The sequence below is a fragment of the Bubalus bubalis genome, chromosome 2 (genome assembly GCF_019923935.1).
Source record: "Bubalus bubalis isolate 160015118507 breed Murrah chromosome 2, NDDB_SH_1, whole genome shotgun sequence".
Classification (NCBI taxonomy): Eukaryota; Metazoa; Chordata; class Mammalia; order Artiodactyla; family Bovidae; genus Bubalus; species Bubalus bubalis.
In genome coordinates this window covers 120626230-120648747 of record NC_059158.1, presented here as the reverse complement: position 1 = coordinate 120648747, position 22518 = coordinate 120626230, and the positions used below count along the sequence as shown (strand labels likewise).

The window sequence follows — 22518 nt, the reverse complement described above, 5'->3', positions numbered from 1 at the left end:
AGTGGGCAAAATGGTATATTTGGACAGGTAATATTTTGTGTAAAGTCAGGTAGACTGATAAAGCAGTTGTTCTGTAAGATGTAGCTGGTGATTCTGTTTTATTCTTCACTAACAGCTATTGTCTTGTTTTCTCACATTCAGAGTAAACGTCAGTCACACCAGTTGACCTTATTTTCAGAGGTCTTAAAAATAAACATGTATTTACCACTTAACATAATGACCTGTAGTAAAAAACACTTTTGTTACTGTCATTTCTGGTCCTCTCTTCCACACCTTGCCTTACATGGCTTATTAAACTATCCTGCTTCTAAAGTTTTAATATTCATTATTAGTGTATAGGAATGCAAGGGATTTCTGTGTGTTGATTTTATATCCTGCAACTTTACTATAGTCATTGATTAGTTATAGTAATTTTCTGGTGGAGTCTTTAGGGTTTTCTATGTAGAGGATCATGTCATCTGCAAATAGTGAGAGCTTTACTTCTTCTTTTCCAATTTGGATTCCTTTTATTTCTTTTTCTGTTCTGATTGCTGTGGCCAAAACTTCCAAAACTATGTTGAATAGTAATGGTGAAAGTGGGCACCCTTGTCTTGTTCCTGACTTTAGAGGAAATGCTTTCAATTTTTCACCATTGAGGATAATGTTTGCTGTGGGTTTGTCATATATAGCTTTTATTATGTTGAGGTATGTTCCTTCTATTCCTGCTTTCTGGAGACTTTTTATCATAAATGGATGTTGAATTTTGTCAAAGGCTTTCTCTGCATCTATTGAGATAATCATATGGTTTTTATTTTCAATTTGTTAATGTGGTGTATTGCATTGATTGATTTGCAGATATTGAAGAATCCTTGCATCCCTGGGATAAAGCCCACTTGGTCATGGTGTATGATCTTTTTAATGTGTTGTTGGATTCTGATTGCTAGAATTTTGTTAAGGATTTTTGCATCTATGTTCATCAGTGATATTGGCCTGTAGTTTTCTTTTTTTGTGGGATCTTTGTCAGGTTTTGGTATTAGGGTGATGGTGGCCTCATAGAATGAGTTTGGAAGTTTACCATCCTCTGCAATTTTCTGCAAGAGTTTGAGCAGGATAGGTGTTAGCTCTTCTCTAAATTTTTGATAGAATTCAGCTGTGAAGCTGTCTGGACCTGGGCTTTTGTTTGCTGGAAGATTTTTGATTACAGTTTCAATTTCCGTGCTTGTGATGGGTCTGTTAAGATTTTCTATTTCTTCCTGGTCCAGTTTTGGAAAGTTGTACTTTTCTAAGAATTTGTCCATTTCTTCCACGTTGTCCATTTTATTGGTATATAATTGTTGATAGTACTCTCTTATGATCCTTTGTACTTCTGTGTTGTCTGTTGTGATCTCTCCATTTTCATTTCTAATTTTATTGATTTGATTTTTCTCCCTTTGTTTCTTGATGAGTCTGGCTAATGGTTTGTCAATTTTATTTATCCTTTCAAAAAACCAGCTTTTGGTTTTGTTGATTTTTGCTATGATCTCTTTTGTTTCTTTTGCATTTATTTCTGCTCTAAGTTTTAAGATTTCTTTCCTTCTACTAACCCTGGGGTTCTTCATTTCTTCCTTTTAGAAAGAAAAACACCAATACAGTATACTAACGCATATATATGGAATTTAGAAAGATTGTAACAATAACCCTGTGTACAAGACAGCAAAAGAGACACTGATGTAGAGAACAGTCCTATGGACCCTGTGGGAGAGGGAGAGGGTGGGAAGATTTGGGAGAATGGCATTGAAACATGTAAAATATCATGTATGAAACGAGTTGCCAGTCCCGGTTCGATGCACAATACTGGATGCTTGGGGCTGGTGCACTGGGATGACCCAAAGGGAGGGTATGGGGAGGGAGGAGGGAGGAGGGTTCAGGATGGGGAACACATGTATGCCTGTGGCGGATTCATTTTGATATTTGGCAAAACTAATACAATTATGTAAAGTTTAAAAATAAAATAAAATAAAATAAATAAAGTTTTAATATTCAAACATAGCTTTTGACCAATGTGCTAAATGGCAGTTAAGCAAGTTAGTAAGATTGACCATATAATCTTGTATCTCAAACAATACTTAGACTCATGTTGTTTTCCTCCCCTATTTTCAGAATCTGGCCAGCAACTCTGAACTTGAGAGACACAATGACTATAACATGGGGATATGTGTCTTTTCCTAGAGAATTGTCCTAATTCCTGACCACATCAATATAAAGTGCTCAAAGGCTGTCTTTCAGTTGAATTTGGTTTGTTTGAATCATTTAATAAGACCATCTTAGCAATAAAAACTTGTGCAATATAGCAGAGGATTTGAATACATGAGCACTTAGGATACACACATATGCTACAAAACAAATGAATACAATTTCAGAGTTTTAAATCATAGAAACTGACTCTGCAGATACCACTTTTACGGTCTCAGACACACCCAGCTATTTGCATACAGACTAGCTTTTCAATTTAATAAAATCAGAAAGGTTTTTTTAAAAAAATCTTATGATATTAGCAGTTTGATGAGTAAAAAAATAAGAAGATGTATAGTCCAAGAAAAAAAAATGCCAGTCATTTTGGGAGTAGTAAATTTCATTTTGAATGCATAATCAGTGACATAGAAATATGCTTGCAACCTGGATATTATTCACAGAAACCCTGTATCCTCTGCCATTTGCTCTTATTTCTTATGCATATCTTCATGGGATTCGAATAATTTCCTTGAAAAAATATTTACAAACTCTTTCTGAATTTGGGACCATTCACATATTGAAGTGTTTCTTTATATTAATAAAGGGGCTATGGGATGATTTTCTTGTTTTCAGCTCTGCCCTTGATAACTTAATTTGTCAGCATGGCTGAAAATACTAAAGATTTTAAAAATAGGCTATATTAATTTCCCAAGTGGAGAATGTGCACGTGTGTATGTGTGCGTAAGTCATTTTGTTAGGGTAAAGATACTTCAATTGCCCCAATCCAAAGAGCTGGTTGCCTTTTAAGAAATTACTTTTTTTAACAAGAAAAAAATATGCCTCTTTTCATAGAAAGAGAAAATGTTTTAACCTTTAGAATGACTGCATATGTGTGCTGTCTGTGTATATTAACATTGGAAACACAGTATCTGACTAGAATTTGAGGAAAAAGCAAGAATGTGTCATTTTCTGACACAGACACTAAGAGAACTAAGATTAAAGGGAGCAGAATGGGCTCATTCTGAGATGACTTCTCAGTGTATTGTCAAAGAAACAAGGATACTAACTACAAAGCTTCAATGTGGGTGTAATGCTTTAAAAAAAAAAAAGCATAGAAAATAGATAGAAGTAATTTTTTGGTCTGTAGTTTTGTAAGGAATAATTTCCAGCTTTTAATTGGGGGCTTGATCTTATCAGTGGCTTGGGTGGGTGATAAGGTGAGTTTGAGCAAACCCAGCAGACATTACAGATCAGCGCCCTGACACTGGCCTGTGTCCTCAGGTCTCCTGAGGTTGGTGAGGTGTGAGAATACCAGGAGCAATCAGGAGTACAGAGCAAGGGGAAATATGTGTTGATCTTACGTGAGAGAGTCAAAAGTTAAGTTCTGCCACCAAGCTTTGAGCTTAACCAAGAAATATCAGAGACATCATAAGCATAAACTTGTTAATTGCAATACTGAACAGCAGGGATGGAGGGGAATGGCTACATAACTTGTAGGGACTATGCAAAATAACAGTACAAGGACCTTATGTATATTAAGAATTTCAAGATGGTGACAGAAGAGTACTGAACCAAGAATGGACCCTTTGGGGTACAGGGACCTGTGCAGTAAACACAGATAAAGGGGGCCTTGGAGAGAAGGGGTCAATGTCAAAAGATCTATGTCAAGGTATCCTTTCATCCTTTAAAAAACTGACAACACACTGTAGAAATATTATTTGTATTATTGTTGTACTTGTGATTATTTCCTCCTTTAGCTTTATAAATGTTTTAGTGTCTTGTGATAAAGAAATGCATGCCTATACATTATTCCATGTGACCAGATAGAATTAGTTTGGGCAAACTAATTCACAGGGACAAATTAGTTGAGTGCATGGCACAAAATAGTGTTTTAATGATATATTTTATTTTTTCAAGATGAAATAGTCATTTTATAATCTTAGACTAGCCTAATTTAATCTATAGGCCAATTAGTAATGTATAGGGTGTTTTATTATTCAAATTCAAGAAGACTACCTGGTACATTGACTGTTACATTTAGGTTATATTACTAACATATACCTGACTTTCAGTGAATCAATCCAATTAAGTTTAAACTGAATAATTCTTATTATGTGTGTTACTGTAAGTGAATAAAACTATTTGATTTGAAAAATAATGGATGTTTCCCCATTTGTAAGTTAAAGGTCTCTAAAGGCCCTTTGTTACTAATATGATATGATGTGTGTGTGTGCGTGTACATATGTGTGCGTGTGTGCCTATGTTTTAAAGAATTTCACTCAGGATGGAAAGAAAGATCAAGCAGTAGACCTGAACCTCTTACAGTTACTATTTGTTAACCAAATGAAAGAGAAAAAGCCAATGATCATTGAGGAACAGAAAAAGTCTAATTTATTCTAAGATGATTAAACCATGTTTGGTAGCTAGATATGTCTACATTTCCAAAATGAATAAAGGTCTTCTCTGGGGTTAATTACAAAGAAATGAAAGTGGTATCTGTTCAGATCACATCACAGTTGTCACTTCTCCAACAATAATACATTCCTAATTAGAAGGGACAAAACACTGAGAATCATTATAGAGGCCAGAACCTTTCCAGATTCCACTTTCTGTGCCTAAGAAACGAACAGTGTAGGCAATTTATCAGTGAGTTTTAGGACTTAATATAAGCCCATAACTTCTTTCTTTAGAAAAACATTGAAGAACCCTCTGTGCTTGAATTGTTGTTGTTCAATCACAAATCATTTCTGACTCTTTGTGACCCCATGAATCTCAGCACACCAGGCTTCCCTGTCCTTCATCATCTTCCTGAGATTGCCCGAACTAAAGTCCATTGAGTCTGTGATGCCATCCAACCATCTCATCCTCTGTTGCCCCTTCTCCTCTTGCCCTCATTCTTTCCCAGCATTAGGGTCTTTTCCAGTGAGTAGGCTCCTCACATCCAGTGGTCAAGGCCTGACTGTGTAAAGCTATACATCCCAACCCTAGCTATATATGACATTTACATGGGATGTTTTCACAGTGACAGATGTGCAGATCTCACCTCAAGAGATTTTTGAATAACTAGTATCGATTTGGACACACAGGCTGAAGTTATTGTTTAGATTCCTCAAATACTAGGTCTAGATATTTTTAATCTGTACTGTCCATTGAGATAGAGAGGCAAAGAAGAAATTGTGTTTTGAAAAGGACAGGTCAAGGTGATCCAAATTCCTAAACTGGCATCCCTTCCCTGCATCTGAGTTTCCCAGATGGTGCTAGTGGTAAAGAACCTGTCTGCCAATGCAGGAGACACTGGAGATGCAGGAAGATCCCCTGGAGGATGGTATGGCATCCTCCACTTTGATATATTCTCCAGTGGGCATGGCAACCCACTTTGATATATTAAGTCAGGGAACTTTAAGAAAAGGCAATCGGAGCCTGTTGGATTGTCTTTCTCTGGCAGTGATGAAATTCTAGAAAGGCTGGCTGATGGGTGCTGGAGGTAAAGTCACCAAGTGTATACTTATGGGTGTCTTGGTGAAGGTCCCTCCAGTGAACCTCTGAACATCACTGAGAGAGTTGTCTGAAAGTCTCTGGAGCTGTTTTTAAGATAGATAATGATGAGTCCAACTTTGTACAGTGACTCACTCTGAATTAATATATATTTGTAAAATTAGGACAAAGTAGACAGCTTCTGCCCTCTGTGTATATTACTGATCCTTATGAGGAGAAAAGTTAAAAAAATTGGATCTTATAATCACAAGATCCACAGAATAACACAATTTTGTCAGCAAAGTCTAAAACCACTACAGTGAATAGCCACATATGACTAAGAACAACCAAGATTTTATTACCACATGATCATGGTTAATTTAAATTTCAACCCTCCTGCTAAGACCTGTGGAAATTATGGCAAGTCATTTTGATTTTTCTGAGGCTCAATTCCCTCATCTGTAAAATGGGAATATAAAAATCCCCTAACATGAGGTGTTATTTAGAGGCTTCATTAAATTTAATAATAGTTTATTTTTTTTTATGGTGTGTTTTTCTTTTTTTTTATTTTATTTTATTTTTAAACTTTACAAAATTGTATTAGTTTTGCCAAATATCTAAATGAATCCGCCACAGGTATACATGTGTTCCCCATCCTGAACCCTCCTCCCTCCTCCCTCCCCATACCATCCCTCTGGGTCGTCCCAGTGCACTAGCCCCAAGCATCCAGTATCGTGCATCGAACCGGGACTGGCAACTCATTTCATACATGATATTTTACATGTTTCAATGCCATTCTCCCAAATCTTCCCACCCTCTCCCTAATAATAGTGTTTAGTATGTAGTAAGTATTCATATATGTCAGTGATAATAATTACTTTCATGTATTGTAAATCTGATAGCCTAAAAAAGATGGAGAACATTACCAGTAATTTAGCACTTACTATGCTAAATAGCTTATAATTCAGAGCCATTGGGACAAACGTGCTCTTAGGAGCGGTGAACGCAATGACTTACCACCAGGCGCATTTCCATCTGTTGCTGTTGATTAAACATGCCTTTAGAATTAAAGTTGTCACAGGCTAATTAGAAAGCTGGCAATGGCTAATTCATGTGCCTTGGAAATATACTCCCAGAGTAGCAGGTAAACAGTGTTGGCAATTATAGTTTCTCATTAATTCTGTAGAAAAGGATAATATTACTTTGAATTACATGGTGAGTAGTCTCCTTTTCCAGAAAAAAAAAAAAAATAAAAATTGTGTAGAGATTGGAAAACTTCCAATGTGCTACCAGATGTGAAGTTTAAGTATCAAGGAGAATCTTAGAATTTGTAGCAGGGTGGTTTTCCTTGGCAAGCCTGACCCATGCTGAGGGTGGCTAAATAACCCAAATGCTACTTGGAGAACAGAAAAGCCCAGTTAGTTCCAAGTTCTAAACATATGATTCCCCAGAGGGTCAGATAAATGGAGAAATCTTTTGCATCTCCACGTTCACTGTGCCATCCTGAATATCCCTGGGCTAGTGCTGAGAGCCAATACCAATTACAAAATTTTCAGGACTTCACAGGATATTCAGACCAGCTGTTCAGTGTGTGTCTCATTGTCTGAGTGATTAATACACTAGATGGGACTAGAAGAGATAAGATCATGGAAAATTCTTTCCTTACTTATTTCTTGTTAGGTGTGCTTCTCATGGTTATTTTACCTCGGGGAGCACTCTTATTTCTTTGACCAACAGGCCACTTATAATAAATATTACATGTTTCCTCCCATGTTTACAACAGCAAATGTTATAATCTTCAAAGCTTACAGATGCTTTTTAAGTTCCCCTTTTAGATATGATTCATTATTGAATAAAGAAAATACCCCTTGATTCTCTAGAGGACATTTATTTACTCTGAACATAAATACATGAATTAATAAACTCAACAGCAAGACCTATATGTTAAAAATGAATTAAAATAAATCTACTCATTGCTTCTTTTATTTTTACAAATAATTTGTAGCAAAATTATGCCTGTATTTAGTGTAGCCATTTGTGCACTTGTTTTTTAAATCAATGCATCAGTGATTAAAAGAAGAATGAACAGTAGCATTTACTGAGTACTTTCTATCATCCAATCTCTTATGTTATTCAATTTAATATTCATCATCAAGGTGGGTATTCAAATTTCTATTTTAAAGAAAAGGAAAGGTAAAGAAGCTGATTTGCCCACGGTTGAAAAACAAGGTTAACTCCAAAGAGTGAAAAAGTTTCCTGTACATCTTGTTACCTCTGATGGCTATCATTTAAATATGTCAACAAACAATAAAATAGAATGAGGTAGAACTGTGAGGTTTGGTGTGATATAAGCTAAGCAGTGGATTCCAACCTTGGTTGATTAACAAACTCAGAATTAAAAAAAAAAAAGTTTTCTTATAGTTGATTTTGTAAGTATCAAACTGTTTATTAGGGATTCTTATATTTTTCTCGGTCTAGACAACATAGTATGTTTTAGGGTTAAAAACAGTAAGATCATTTAAAAAGAGTATGGTAAAGAATTAAAGAATGTTAAAATTAAAGACTCATTCAAGTAAAAAATCAATCTGAACTTAATACTTTCTCCATAAAATTAGGACAATAATACTTGGATTTCCAACGTAATCTAGTAAGTGACCAGTTCATCGTTGTTGTTCAGTCACCCTGTCATGTTTGACTCTTTGCAACCTCATGGCCTGCAGCACGCCAGGCCTCCCTGTCCCTCAGGCCCAGTTCACTATGATTTATATAAACCTTCAAATTTGGCCTTAGAGGAAATAGCCCATAAAATTAAGTTTCTAATATACTGGTACTGGCTATATCCTCTCCTAAATTGCTTGTTAAAATCTTCTCACAATCTGCATCTTGTTGAAATTACATCTTCTATGGCTTTAAATTTTAATATTAATTTTTGTTTAAAATAATTTTGCCTTGCTTATTGTCACTAAAGTTTGATAAGGATACTCGGGCTCTCACCTTGATGGCAACTCAGTCTTTAGACTCAACCTCAAGCAACTCAGTATAAACATGTGATCAGTCTGACCTGGTTTATACTTTTTTATTTTCTTTTTCTTTTTCTCCTCTGTCAAAGCACTCTAGTGTATGCAGCCTATGGGCAGAGGCCAGGCAATGGTTCAGGGCCAGTTTGCTCTGGCATGGGACACTATGAGAGGCCCAGGAGGACAGGCCTGCCATAAATCTAAACCAATGCATTGACCTGGCTTCTTTAACCCTGTATTTCATTATCGTTCCCTAGAGGGGCCATTTTAATTAATGATTTTACTTATGATGCATGGACCAAGCAGATTAAATCAGATCCCATAAAAGAACTTTGGAAAAATAGCAAGTGAAATATAATGCTAAATGGAGGCTACAATCCATGCAGTCACAAAGAATCAGACACAATTGAGCATGCATGCAATGCACATATAGCATTGTGTTAAAAGCATTTTGGTTGACTACTTAGTAAAAATTAGTATCTCCAGACTACAGGAAACTATACAGGATAAATTACTTGTTTTCTTCTCCAAATATATTACTTGGGGAAATGCAGGATGAAACCAGAATTTAAGGATTAAAAGATATTTTTTAAAGATATTGAAAACATCAGGCAAATGAGAGGTGTTAGATATAAAATAGATATTGTTGTTTTACCCTTAAATATTGAATGTATATAAAGATTTATTTATATACTATAGATGCTTCTTTTAAAACTTAACATGATTAAAAACATGAGTAGGATTCTATCCTGATCAGGTTTGGCTAATGAAATCATATGAAAGGGTATATGGAAAAAAGCTAATATTAATAGCATTCAAGAATAGTGTGATTTAGGTAGAATATTGAGCTGTATTATCCCATATCCTCCACTTTCAAAAAGCTTTTAATGATTAACTCTCTTCATGGTCTGTCTGGAAAGAAAACACACACATAATTAACCTTATCAATTCTCCAGTGCAGGACTCACATCTGCTGTATCTTTTGATTTGAATAGACAGATATATTTGGTCAATTAAATTATCTAGTCAATTAAATCAGACGTTTTCTTGGCAAGAGTTTTAGAATCATGTAACCCAGGTATTGAAGGACCTTTGGAGATCATAACTAAATTCTCTTAATTCAATTTTTTTCTCATTTACCATCCACAGTCTCTCAGACTGGTATAGACTGCAAATACATTCTAGAGTTGGGCTAATTCATTACCAAAGCAGATCAGACGTATGCCGTCTCTTCACTGTGGCATCATCTGAGACATCTGTACTGTGTGGTACAGATCTGGCAAGGTGATTTGCCTGCCAGGGTGAGGTTTGACCTCACTTAGAAAATAATGATTTTATTTCAGCATGTTCACTGATAGATATAGTAACTTGATGAAAGTGAACATGAAAGTCACTCAGTCATGTCCAACTCTTTGCGACCCCATGGACTATTGAGTCCATGGAGTTCTCTAGGCCAGAATACTGGAGTCAGTAGCCTTTCCTTTCTCCAGGGAATTGCCCAACCCAGGGATCAAACCCAGGTCTCCCACATTGCAGGCAGATTCTTTACCAGCTGAGCCACAAGGGAAGCTGAAGAATACTGGCGTGGGTAGACTATCCCTTCTCCAGAAGATCTCCCTGACCCAGGAATCGAACTGGGGCCTCTTGCATTGTAGGTGGATTCTTTACCAACTGAGCTATCAGAGAAGGTAACTTGATGAAACCTTTTTAATTTCATAATATGGCTTCTACTTTGGGAAATCATAGAATGTTTCAGATTCATGTGTGCAATTGGAAATACATGGTATAATGAAATCAGGTAAGACTGATGATATCAGATAGGATAAATATTGGTCAAATCTCCCTTTGTTTTGAATAGAAAAAAAAAAACAAATTACAAGCTTTCCTTCAAAAAAATTTTACTTTTTTTCACTATGTCTTTATATGTGTTCTAAAGATACAAAAGTTCTAAATTATCTGTATAAAATAGTTTCTGTATTTCATGTTTTCCTGTCACTCCCATTAACATTAACAGACAAGGAGATCCAGGTGTCCAAAATCAAAATAAAGTAAAAAACAAAATAACGATAACAACAGAAAATTTTTTTCAATATTTAAAGCCATAGATAAGGTCCATTCACCAGTAGCAGTGCTTAGGTCAGTCAGTCAATTCAGTTGCTCAGTCGTGTCTGACTCTTTATGACCCCATGGACGCCAGGCTTCCCTGTCTGTCACCAACTCCCGGAGCTTCCTCAAGCTCATGTCCATTGAGTCAGTGATGCCATCCAACCATCTCATCCTCTATCATCCTCTTCTCCTCCTGCCTTCTATCTTTCCCAGCATCAGGTTATTTTCCAATGAGTCACTTTTTTGCATCAGGTGGCCAAAGTATTGGAGTGCTTAGGTAGCAAGCCAGTAAATCAGTTTACCCACTGAAAAAGATAATAAAAAGATATTTTAAAAGAAACATCAGGAAAAACCGGCATTTTTTTACATAAGAATATAGAAAAGAAGAGGCTAAAATGTTATGATATGCAAATGCTGGTTTTACCCTTTCTTCTCAAGCCATCATTTTTCTAAAACTATTTCAATGTTTCACTGCAGTGTATTGCACCTTATGTTAATTGTTTCAAGTACAAAGCTAAGAGTGGAATAAAATTGAAAATCAACATGAGGGTTGTTCTTGGGTTGATCTGTAGTGGGTGTGTGTGCATATGTGTGTAGGTGTATATCTGCATAAATATATTTTTAATGATAATATTAAATACAATTCATTTTATAAAAAGATTAATGTAAAAATAGATTATAAAAATGGAATTTTATAATTTGCAAGACTATACATACTCAAATTCCTTTTTGAAACAAATGAATGAACGTTCGGTTTTAGCTAAAGAAGTTTGAAAAACCTAAAGAGAGTGAACTGATATCTAATTATTTTAAAATAAGGAATTTCAATTTAGAAGGTGAGGTACACAGAAGGCTCCCTGAGCTGGCCAAATTAAAGTTTGGATTTTTCACTAGTTGCTTACTATTTTTCAATTATTTTCAATAATTAATAATTTCAATTAATTTCAATATTTTTCAATTATTTTCACTTTCTATTCAATAAGTGGCATATAAAAACTCAGCAAGATGCAGTGCAGGCTTTGGGAATCAGTGTTTGAAGGCAACACATACCTGGAGAATCATGGTAACCCAAGTGGTTGTAGGAGCCCTTGAGATTTCAACTGCTCATGTGACTCTCCTGACCTGGACCTGGGAAGAAACAAATGAAAGGTATCAGGTGTGTGTGTGTGGTCACTCAGTTGTGTCTGACTCTGTGACACTATGGATTGTGACCTGCCAGGTTCCTTTGTCCATGGAATTTTCCAGGCAAAAATAGTCTTCTCTCAACAACACACTCTGTGTTCAAGGAGTGGATTGTGATATCTTAGAAAACTAACTTTTACTAGCAGTCTTGTGTCTGTTGCCTTGTAATGTTTGCTTCAGAGTTGAGTAAGCAGAAGTGTTACTCTAAAAGACAAAATATTCACTCACAGGCTCCTTATTAGAACTCATAATAACCACTTAAAGACTTCAGTTAATCATGTTGACAGGAGGACCAAATGGAAGCTAGACTTATGTGAGACTTTCACAGCTCTCTTTAGAGATAAAAGGAAATTACTCACATTTTAGGGCTCATCAAATTCCACAAATGGAGTTATTTGCCCTTCAGCTCCTCAGCTGAATGTGAAAATATTTTCACCTCATATCATTTGATGCTAACTCCCTTCACATTTCTTTATACTAGAATAATGCCTTCTGTAGGTTGTTTTACTTTTTCTACAATTGGAGAAGATACTGCTACTATATATTGATACCATAATTTCATTGGCTTTCTAAAGGGGTGTGTGTGTGTGTGTGTGTAAAAGAGAGAGAGAGAGACATATTTAGGCTTAAAATATCTATAGATAATAGCACTTTAAAGAGAACATCAATTATATTTGTAATCTGAGAAACTATATCTTGGATCAAATATCTCTCAATAAATTGTGTAATTATAATCCATGGACACATAATTTAAATATTGTTTGCATTAGATTGGAGAGACTGTGATAATTATTTCAGACTTAAAATGATTAAAAATCTTAATGTTCTCCAAAGCCAAAGAAGTAGAAAAAATAAGTTGCACCAGGTTCTCTACCACTGAGTTACTTGAGAAAGCCTCATGTATGTGTATATACAAACATATATGAAAGAGAGAGATTAGGAGAAACTGACTCACACATTTATGAAGATTGAGAAGTCTCGCAATTTATTATCTATAAGCTACAGACCCCCAGGAAAACAGATGGTATAATTTAGTACAAACCCTAGGGCAAGAGAAAATAAGATGAGATGTTTCAGCTCAAGGGGAAAAAAAAAAAAAGAATCAAATTCTTCCTACACCTTTTGTTCTAGTAAGGTGCTAGTGGACTGAATGATGGTCATCTATGTTGAGGAGGGCAATCTACTGAGTTCATTGATTCAAATGTAATCTTATGTGGAAACATCTTCATAGACACACCTAGAAATAACATTTAATCTGGGTACCTTGTGGCCAGTCAAGTTGACATATACAATTAATAATTTATAAGTCCACCCCTTGTCAACTTGCCACCCATATGCATCTCCTTGAATGCATGTGTGCTAATTTGCTTCAGTACTATCTGCCTCTTTGCGACCCCATGGACTGTAGTCCTCCAGTCTCCTCTGTCTGTGGGATTCTCCAAGCAAGAATACCGGAGTGTGTTGCCGTGCCTTCCTCCAGGGGATCTTCCTGACCCAGGGATCAAATCCACGTCTTTTATGTCTCTTGCATTGGCAGGTGGATTCTTTACCACTAACACCACCTGCTGCTACTGCTAAGTTGCTTCAGTCATGTCCGACTCTGTGTGACCCCATAGACGGCAGCCCACCAGGCTCCCCCATCCCTGGGATTCTCCAGGCAAGAACACTGGAGTGGGTTGCCATTTCCTTCACCAATGCATTAGTGAAAAGTGAAAGTGAAGTCGCTTAGTCATGTCTGACTCTTAGCGACCCCATGGACTGCAGCCTACCTAGCTCCCCCGTCCATGGGATTTTCCAGGCAAGAGTACTGGAGTGGGGTGCCATACCTGGGAAGTCCTTTTAATGCATCTCCTTAAACCATACTTAATTTACAAATAAAGAAATAGCAATAATGTTGCCTAACACATTTATCTTGCATCCAACCAAAAGTGTACTAACTCATTCTCTAGAAGGGGGAGTAAAGTCAAGTCTTTGAGTGATGTCTGCTATTCCTGATATCCCATAAGTTAGATACTCTGATATAAAATTGACATGTACATATGTGCTTAGTCACTCAGTCATGTCCGACTCTTTGTGACCCCATGGTCTGCAGCATGCCAGGCTCCTCTGTTCATGGGGATTCTCCAGGCAAGAATACTGGAGTGAGTTGGCATGTCCTCCTCCAGGGCATCTTCCCAACCCAGGGATTGAACACAGGTCTCCTGCATTGCAGGCGTATTATTTACCAGCTGAGCTACCAGGGAAGCCCAAAGTAAAAGCAAAAATGTTTCACTTTTTCATATGAAAAGTGAAAGTGAAGTCACCCAGTCATGTCCAACTCTTTGAGACCCCATGGATTTTAGCCCACGGAATTTTCCAGACAAGAGTACTGGAGTGGGTTGCCATTTCCTTCTCCAGGGGAATCTTCCTGACCCAGGGATCAAACCTGAGTCTCCCACATTGCAGGCAGAGGCTTTACCTCTGAGCCACCAGGGAATATGTATATAGTGAAAGTGTTAGTCACTCAGTCTTGTCTGACTCTTTGTGACCTCATGAATTGTAGCCCACCAGACTCCTTTGTCCATGGAATTCTCCAAGCAAAAATACTGGAGTGGGTTGCCATTCCTTTCTCCGGGAGATCTTCAGGACCTAGGGTTAGAACCTGGGTCTCTTGCATTGCAGGCAGGTTCTTTACCTGCTGAGCTGCCAGGGTGTGTGACAATAAGATAAGGAGGAAATACTCATGACAATTATAGTCCTCACTTTTGTGAAAGTCACTCAGTTATGTTTGACTCTTTATGACCCCATGGACTAGACAGTTCATGGAATTCTCCGAGTGGATAGTTGTTCCCTTCTACACAGGATCTTCACAACCTAGGGATCGAATCCAGGTCTCCTACATTGCAGGGAGATTCTTTACCAGCTGAGCTACAAGGGAAGCCCAAGAATACTGGAGTGAGTAGCCTATCCCTTCTCCAAGGGATCTTCACAACCCATGAATTGAACTGGGGTTTCCTGCATTGCAGGTGGATTCTTTACCAGCTGAGCTATCAGGGAAGCCCCCTCACTTTTGTAACTGAATTCTGTTGTAATTGTGGTGATTCAAAGCATATACAACTTTCTGGATAAACTTGCACCGTCCCTGCAAGATATTACTACATATCTGGCATTGTAACTAAGTCTTCAAAATGGTATTTCATTATTCTAACAAGCCCACTACTTCAGGATGGTGGGGTACATGTTAAAATCAGTGAATTCTGTGAGCATGGGCTCATTGCTGCACTTCTGTTATTGTAAAGTGAAGTCCTTGATTCAAAACAATGCTGCATGGAATGCCCTAGTGGTACATAAGCCAAACGGTCAAGTCAATGGATGGTAGTTTTGGTGAAAGCATTGAGCACAAGGAAGATAAGTCCATATCCAGAGTAAGTGTCTATTCCAGTAACAACAAAATGCTGTCCTTTTCACAATGAAAGTGGTTCAGTGTAATCAATCTTCCACTAGTAACTGACTGATCACCCCAAGGATGGTGTCATATCAAGTGCTCAGCATTGGTTTCTGTTGGTGTCAGATTGAGTGCTCAACAGAGGCCATAGCTAAGTGTGGCCTCAGTGAGTAGAAGTCCGTATTTTTGAGTCAATGAATAATCTCTATTCCTACTGTATTTACATACAATGTTAAATAGTGATGTCAATAGCAGTGATGAAAGCAGCCATTTTTGACTGCTTTCTGATTTTAAAGAGAAAGCAGTGTCTTTCACCACTGTGTGTGATTTCAGATGTGATTTAGATATCATTGTGTATATTAATCATACACCACTGTGTATGATTTTCAATTCATAAATGTTTTTTATGATGTTGAGAAAGTTTTATTTTTTTTCTAGTTTACAGTATGTGTGTGTTTAGGCACAAAATGGTGTTATGATTTGTCAAATGCTTTTAATGCATCAACTGAATTAATCCTGTGCCTTTCCCCTCTCCCCATCATTTCATGGATTGATTTTTTTACACTGAAATACTGTTTCTTGCTATGAGTTTCATTTAGTCATGGAGTATGTAGTGCTTTAATATGTTGCTGGATTTAGTTTGCTAATGTTTTAATTGAGGATTTAATTAATGTTTTAATTGAAGATTTTGGCATCTAAATTTATTAGTAATATTAATCTGTAGTTTTCTTGTACTTTCATTCATTTTCTGCTTTTGTATCAGGGTAATATTGACCTCACAGAATGGGTTAGGAAGGGTTCACTTATATTTTTTTGATTTGGATGAATTGGAAAGGATTTAGATGAATCCAAATATTTGGATGAATTTGGAAAGGATTAGTGTTACTCCTTCTTCAAATGTTGGTAGAATTTACCAGTGAAGCCAACTTATCCTGTGCTTTCTCTTTAAGAAGTTGCTGATCACCATTTCAATCACTTTACCTGTAACAAGTCATTTCAAATTTTCTATTTCTTCTTGAATCAGTTTTGTTAAGTATACATTTATAAAAATTTATTTATTTGATCTAGATTATTTAATTTGTTGGCATATAATTGTCCACAGTCTTCTCTTAAAATCAGTATTACTGATTGGTAATAATGCCCCTATTTTCATTTCTAATAAGTTATTTGGTACCTTTCATTTTTATAGGGCTTCCCTGATAGCTCAGTTGGTAAAGAATCTACCTGCAAGCAGGAGACTCTGGTTTGATTCCTGGGTCGGGAAGATCCACTGGAGAAGGGATAGTCTACCCACTCTTTGGGCTTCTTGTTCTTGGGCTTCCCTTGTGGCTCAGCTGGTAAAGAATCTGTCTGCAATGTGGGAGACCTGGGTTCCATCCCTGGGTTGGGAAGATCACCTGGAGGGAAAGGCTAACCACTTCAGTATTCTGGTCTGGAGAATTCCATGGACTGTATAATTCATGGGAGCACAAAGAGTCAGACAGGACTGAGCAACTTACACTCGATTTACACTTTTTTTATTTTATTTTTTTTTCACTTTTATAGTCAATCTAGCTAAAGGTCAATTCTTGTGATTTTTTTCAAAGAACAAGATTTTTACTTTTAAATCCCTTCTATTACTTTTATAATGCCTATTTGTTTTACTTCTACCCTAATTTTTATTTTTTTTCTTTTAATCCTTTTGGGTTCAGTTTTCTCTTCTTTTTTATTCCTTTAGGTGTACAGTTAATTATTAATTTGAGATGTTCTTTATTAACTTATGTTTTATAGCTATAAATTCCCTTAGCAGTGATATCACTACATCCCATAAATTATGGTTTATTATATTTTAATTTATTCTTCTCTATTTTGTAATTTTTTTATGATTTCTTATTTGACCCACTGAAGTTTAAAAATGTGTTGGCTAATTTCCATATATCTGTGTTTAATTTTAATTGTTATTAATTTCTACATTCATCTAATTGCCATTTGAAAGGTCACTTCATTTCAATTGTTTTAAATTTATTGAGACTTGTTTTGTGCCCTAATATAAAGCTTATCCAGGAGGATGTTCAATGTACATTGAATAGAATATATATTCTGCTGTTTGTCAGTGTTCACTATATACAGTCAATTATAGCTAGTTGGTTTGTAGTGTTTTTCAGGTTCTCTATTTTCTTACCTATCTTCTTTCTAATTATCATAAGCATTTCCTAGAGCCATTTTTTTGTTGTACAGTGGAAGGATATAAAATGAATTCCATGTGTGCTTATGCTTCCTAGAAATTTTTAATTTCATTGTAGAGAAAAGACAGATTGAGCAGTTAACATAAATCCAAAAGCAGCATAGGAATAAGAGATAGAATTCACATGAGTTACTGCTGGTGTGGTGTCAATGGCTTTGGAAGAAAGGAGTTAGAAATGCAGAAAGAAAAGACCACATAGATTTCATGGTGAACTGCTAACTGTAACTGCATTTTGAAGGATGAACACACTTATATTGCAGTCTTGAAGAGTCGATGCTAGATATTATTGAAAGGAAATACATATAGAGAGCATCTTTATTCTGTGAATTAAGAACTAAACTTATATAAAAGTATCTTACTTAGAAAATTATTCTCTTATTCTATTACATCCTAATGCCTGCAAATATCTTAGAATTTTATTGTATTAAAATATTTATGTATCTTTCATTTTCACCACATGTTTTGATGTTTTGAAAACAAGGAGCATGCTTAACTTAAGTTTGTGTATCTAATGCTTTATATATAGTAATTTATATGAAAAATTAAACAAATCTCAAGTGGTTAAATAAATAACCAGCATAGGGCTATTAGAAAAAGGCAGAAGTGGAACTTAAACGCTAATCATTTTGGAAACTAAAGCCCATAATATTTTCACTAAAATATGCTGCTTCCAAAAACCATATACTAAAAGTATACAGATAATTAAAGCTCTCTTGCCTAAGCCTCTTGCCTGTAGACTATGTAGATCTAATATACTTATCTGGGAATACATCAAAGAGACAAATGACCTAAATTACTACCTCAGTAGAAAGCCAAGACTGAATCAAGTAGTACATGAGCAGACGGAGAAGAGGTATTCAGAATTATTTTGGTCTCCTTGAAAAAGAGAATGACCATGAAGAATGTTTGAAATAGAAGAGGAAATTGCGTAACTCACTCACTTTCAGGAGAGGACCAACACAGAAATCATAGGCCTGTGAAACATGTCTGCTTTGCTACATCAGTTCTTTGTCAGAGAGATTTCTGGTCCTGAGTAAGTACTCTTTTAGAAAGAAGAAAATCTTCAAATTGGAATCATTGGCTGGTGTTTTTTTTTTTTTCCCCCTTCCCAAATCAGTGAGAGAATAACAATTAGATTGTGGCTACTACTATATGGGTACCATCTTGAACTGCCCCCTCCTCTGATACAGTCTCATTTGGGGGCTGTTGCATGCTGTTTCTGGGAGCCAAATAATTAGCAACAGGGAACCAAGCCAGAGGAGGTCAATCGGGCTGTGCTGTGTGCTTGGAAATGCTGATTTCCAAGGTCCTGTGGTTGAACAGTTATAAATTAAGACATATGGCACACATAGAACGTAAGTATATCAGAACCTCCCACTTACCCAATCACTTTAAAATACATATTTTTTTAAAGAAAGTAAATAAACCATCTTTCGGAACTGCTTCTGGATCTATCAGAGAATTTAGAGAGCTATAGACAGTACTCAGTTTCTGTGCTATTCACCAAATTTTCCAGATACACAAGTTGTTCATTGGTTGAATTCCATAGTGCTCAGTTGCTTAGTTGCGGCCCCATGGACTGTAGCCCACCAGGCTCCTATGTCCATGGGATTTTCCAGGCAAGGATACTGGAGTGGATTGCCATTCCCTTCTCTGGGAGATCTTCCCAACTAAGGGATGGAACCTGGGGTCTCCTGGATTGAAGGAAGATTCTTCATTGTCTAACCCCCAGGGAAGGATAGTTTGTCCAGATACCTTTGTGGGAGGTGCCTTAGGATGAAAGATCTTTTATTTGCGACTTTGGAAGAAACCTAATTTGGTGGCATATGTTCTTGGTATGAAAATAAAATAAATTAGGCACTGAGAGTTAAAAAAAAAAAATGAGAAACACGTGCCTCTCTATGAAAACCTGCATTCCTGTCTACATAGTTGAGCCTAAGGACACATAGATCCACATGCTGTTTCCCAATTAATCATGACTACTTGGCTTGAATGCTTAATAGCTATGACCATAGAGCTGCAGTTTGCTGCTCTTTAATCAATTTAGCCAAGCTTTAAGTCTAATTGCCACTGAATTAAAATTGCACATTTTAATGTAAAACAACACCCTGATGTGACTGCTCTTCAGAATGGAGTTTTTATATTTGCATTTTTGACTGTTGCTATGAAAATTAATATTTATACCTTTTACAAAGGACCATAGAGTTATAGGCTATTAGTCAAAGGAAAATCTGAAATGATTTTTATTTTTTCATTCAACAGGCATTTATTGAGCACCAATACTTGCCAGGCAGTGATCTGAACACTGGTGACTGAACTGTGAACCAGATGACTTAGCCCTGACCAAGATTGCTTCCTAGCAGGGTGAGGGAATAGTAATAAGTATATTAATAAACATGTATGAGATAATTTCATTTGGTTATCAATTCTAGGAAGAAAATGGAAAAAATTAGTGGGCTAGAGAGGCTGCTTTCAGCTTTGATTCAATAACTCCTGAAGGAAGTTTTGCCTTTAATTAATCATTTTGCCTCTAATTGCAAATATTTTACCCCCTGAAATTTTTCCTTAGTGGGCAAATCATTCCCACCGCATATCCCCAACCCACATATCATGAGATCTGCCCAATTCTTATTATTAAATGTACAGTGCAAGCATGCTAAGTCGGTTCAGTTGTGTCCAACTCTTTGTGATGCTGGGGACTGTGGCCCACCAGGCTCCTCTATCCATGGGATTCTCCAGGCAAAAACGCTGGAGTGGGTTGCCATGTCCTCTTCCAGGGATCCTCCAGGGGATCTTCCTGACCCAGGGGTCAAACCTGCATCTCTTAAGTTCCCTGCATTGGCAAGTGGGCTCTTTACTACTAACGCCACCTGGGAATCCCTGAATGCGCAGTACTCACTTGCTATTATTTATCTGTATGCTTCACTCCTAGAGACTATGCAGACCTTAACAGTATAAATCAGCCAAACTTGATTCATTTCTGTGTCCAATCTTTCTAACAAAGGCTTAGTACAAAGTATGCAATCAATATAAATGTTTAACAAATGAATGAATGAGAAAATTAAATTTGAGCCAGCCATTCTATTTTAAGCTTTTCCTTAGGATAGTTTTCCCCTTCTAAACTTCAAGCTTTCTCTCTGCATCTTTCCCTTGAGCCTAGTTTTACTCTTTCAAAACACATGAAGGAACTCTTTAAAGATGTCAAACTATCTTTCTTTCGCGTCCTCCTTTGCCCAATAACATGCAATATCTTCAGGCTGATGAGCCACTATTGCTTTCCTCTGAGTATTATGTTTGGTGTTTTACCATTCTTGCCTATATCCTCATTTTAACTCTAGCTTTTTAGTGCTCCTTTCAAAGAATAGGCCTTAAATGATTTAAAAGATCAACTAAATTTTGAGCATTACAAAGTCCAGTGGTACAATTACCTCTTACTGATATTGTAAGAGGGTATTTTAAATGCAAGGTTAAGGGACCTGGAGATCAAATGAAAAATACCCAAGTTAAATGAGTCAATATGTGGACAGAATATAACTTTGTATTAAAAATAAACTTATTTATTCATTTAAAGCCTTTCAACATTCCTCCTGTATTCTAGGTAACATGGAAATAAAAATGTAATTTGAGACTCAGTAATTTAGAATCTTCATAGCAATATATTAATATATACAACTTGTTTGTGTGTATAAAGCCTTTTAGTTCTGTTTCTTTTGAAACCTGACTGATGTAAGTTGTAGTAAGAGTGGCTGAGTACAATTATAGTAGAAAAGGCTAAGTAGAAGTTCCCTTATGAAACTGACTACCCTTCAGTCTGGAGAGCAAATTTTCAAAAATATATGACATTCCAGGTAGAATGGATGAAATTGATGTTAGCCTTGACATCATAATATGTGCATGCTCAGTCAGCTCTTTGTGACTCCATGGACTGTAGCCCACCAGGTTCCTCTGCCCATGGAATTTTCCAAGCAAGAATACTGGAGTGGGTTGCCATCCTACTCCAAGGGATCTTCCTGACCCAGGGATTAAACTCTTGTCTCCTGCCTCTCCGGCACTGGCAGGTGGATTCTTTACAACTGAGCCACCTGGAAATAAAATATGCACAAACAGTGATAACAATGTTTCCATTCACATCAGCAATCTGTCTCCCCAAAATTAAATGATCCTGGAGGTTGACAGTGGATTGCTGAAAATGCAACCTACTAGTAGTTCCCATTGTAGCTGTTGTGACAGATATGCTATATCCTTGTTAGAATAGATTAATATGACCTAAGATGAAAATATTACATCTAAGATCAAACAAGAGCAGGGTAGCAGGTAATAAGTAAACCACAGTAGGCAGCACAGTATAGCAATAGACTCTAGACAATGGAGTCAACTGGTCTGATAAGATATTGCATTGTTATATCATTTGGAAGCAGCTAGCTAGACAGATATATGGTACACCTGACTTATGGCTGAGAACCCAACTGGAGATGCTATCTTATGTAGATGTGTTGCCATTCTCCAGGTCTCAGTATCTATCCTAAATCAATGATGGTGTGTTCTCAATAGGAAAAATAGATGGGTCAGCAGATCAAAGAGTAAAAATAGAAGTGTCTTTGTTTACCATAAATTTCAATGACACTCTTGGGGAATCTGTGCATTTTCCCCACAACTCTGGGCTTTGTGAATTTAGAGATCATAATTTCCAGAAGGAAATGTTTTACAATGGGAGAACTTTCTTACACTTTAAGCCATAGCTTCTACTCAGTCCCTTTGAGCTCCTTGTACCAAGAGACTATCTGGCAGGGAAAGAAATCATCACCCTGGCAGGTATAATTAACCCTGATCACCAAGAGAAGGTTGTTACATGGTAGGTGCAGGGAAGAAAATCGTTGGCATCCAGATGATGTACATTTGGG

At 36.6% G+C, this 22518-nt stretch overlaps 1 non-coding gene across 1 annotated transcript; it reads right to left on the bottom strand.

Moving 5' to 3' along the window:
* Positions 1–8762: 8762 nt before the first annotated feature.
* On the bottom strand, positions 8763–8893 carry LOC112583104. The gene has a single exon (XR_003107451.1). It is a non-coding gene; the product is annotated as a small nucleolar RNA SNORA42/SNORA80 family (small nucleolar RNA).
* Positions 8894–22518: the final 13625 nt, after the last annotated feature.